At 45.5% G+C, this 2340-nt stretch overlaps 1 pseudogene; it reads right to left on the reverse strand.

Annotated features, from left to right (window-relative positions):
• Positions 1–1714: 1714 nt before the first annotated feature.
• LOC148162555 (protein JTB pseudogene) lies at positions 1715–2135 on the reverse strand (annotated as a pseudogene).
• Between the last annotated feature and the right edge of the window lie 205 nt (positions 2136–2340).

The raw sequence follows: 2340 nt of genomic DNA on the forward strand, positions 1-2340 counted from the left end.
CAGTGTCCTCAATCACACCTGCTACTCTACGGAAACAGATTACTGGGCACGCTTTGATTGTGAAATAAGCACAGCGATTCGTAAGCACGGACTCTGCCCTCACACCTAGAAATACTGTCAGATTTCTAGTAATAACTGAACGTGATTCAAAATTCATTCTTAGGCAGGGAAAAAAGTAGAGGAAAGGAAAAGAACAGAAAATTGTGGGGCAAATGTAAATAAAATTCTTTTTTCTGCCTAAATTCAAAGAGTTTGCTTTTCAACTTCATTTCCTTCTTTGTCAGTCCAGTAAAGCATTACCATGTACAACTTTTTGTTGTACTTGGTTGTTAAACCATGTACAACATGCTTGTTTAAAAAAAAAAAAATCTAAGCTTCTGGTTCAACTTATCACATTTCCTCTCTACCAACAGACATTCTCCATGGCTCCTTCCCTTAGTCTCCATGGGATCCTGTACTTCACACGAGTTTTGGTTTTGTGAAGACCTGAATCATTCTGTGACCATTATGAAATATCTCCCATCGAGCTGTGGCCCAGGGCAGATGGAGAAATTAACTCAACGGAGGAAAGAGCAGTCTGAGCGGCCTTCTTCCCAGGCAGACAGCTGTTGATGTGGTCTCAGCGAGAACCAGAGCGTTGACTCCTCCCGCCTGGTCCACAGCTCAGCCAGCAGAGCCTCGGTTCCATCGAGGGAGGCTCTGGGCTCTGGTTTCAGCCCAGTGATGGTGAGATCCTATTTCCTCCCTGTCTGAGCCCAGTTATCTGAAGCAGATGCTTGTTGGAGGCTGCCTACGATCGCAGCCTTACTTCGGCCCCTTATTTCCTTCTAGCTCAGCTTCAGCTCCGAAGGCTTATTTATGCTCAGGAGGAATTCGATTTGCCCACCGGCTTTCTCCTAAGCATACATAACCCCAACCTTGACAGGGCTTCGTAGGGTGGGGAAAGGTCTGGGTTCCAGGGGGACATTTCTCCCCGAACTTAACCAGAAGCACAGTGATTTCACATCCCTTTCTTTTCTTCTTCTCTTTTTGCTCCGTCTGTGCTTTCTTTCCCCTCCCCCCTTCCTCGATACAAATTTATAGCAGAAACCTGCCATTCTAGTAATTTGAAAGCTATTTTACTCTAGTATTAAAGATGTCCTGTATAACAGAGCTCATAGTTCATTTCATGAAAATTTATTTCCATACACATGAACCAACAATTTCAAAGACTCCAATGCATATAAAATTAACAAACCTGAACACTGCTTGATAGCAAAACCGTGGTGAAATCTACAAATTGAAATCACTGTTGCAGCCCCAATATACCCACATTGTAAAACTCTGGAGCCTTCTATTTTTTTTTTTTTTTACTTTTGTTATACATATGCAATTTTATTTTTCCTTTGGGGTTAGGGTTGGGGGAAACAGAGGTTTTGGCTGAGAAATAAACTATTTTGCTGAAATTGTATCCTGAAAATTTTAAATAAGTACCAGAAAAAGGGGAAAGATTGGTAGTTGGTAAACTGGGGCCTAAAGTTGCTATTCCATTTCTGCCACCAGGACTTCCTGTCCCAAACCAAATTATAATAGAGAAAAAAACTATTCTGTATTTTGCTCGTTAATGATCTAGACAAGAGACAGAGAAGGAGGTGCCACCACAAGTTCCCAAGAATGAAGGGCACATCCGTTCATTCTACTGTCTGTGTCTGAGGTACAATCCCTAAGACCCCTATCAAAGAGTGGAAGGTAGGTGTATGGACTCGATTTGCTCCCAGACCTTTTCCAGAGCTTTTCTGTCCAGCTGTCGCTGACAACGATGACAAGACAAGCGAAGACCAAGGCCACACCCATGATGGCCCCTTCAAATTTCCAGCATAACTGTTGTTCCCTCAGAGCTGAGCGGCAGCTTTTGAATTCATGTCCTCTTAGATGAGCTGCATGTGATTTTCTCTGCATACCCTGTGCAACCACACTCAGGGGTGGTTTTAGCTTGGAAATTAGAACATGGAGCACATTCTTCTGCCACCACAAACTCTTCCACCAGCCAGCACGGCAAATTTGAGGTGCTCACAGAGCTTTAAGGTGAAAGCGCAGAGCACCCAACAGAGGTGGCTGTCCTGGGGGGAGGCCACACCGCCCTCCCCAACAGGCATGGGGTGTTCAGTGTCCCGCCCGTCGGGACAGAGGGACTTGCTTGACTGGCCTCGTGCCTCCGTGGGAGCGCTTACACTGCAGCCCTCCGGGAGGTTCCAGGTCAGGGCTGCGAAATGCTGGAATTGCCTATGGGGGCAAAGGCATTATTGGGACATCCCCTTGGCCATGGCAAGAAAAAGCCAACACGCATTTGTTGGACGGGGC

The sequence above is a fragment of the Eumetopias jubatus genome, unplaced genomic scaffold (assembly GCF_037043125.1).
Source record: "Eumetopias jubatus isolate StellerSeaLion01/CBP00866 unplaced genomic scaffold, mEumJub1_p1.0 scaffold_14, whole genome shotgun sequence".
In the NCBI taxonomy this organism is placed as follows: Eukaryota; Metazoa; Chordata; class Mammalia; order Carnivora; family Otariidae; genus Eumetopias; species Eumetopias jubatus.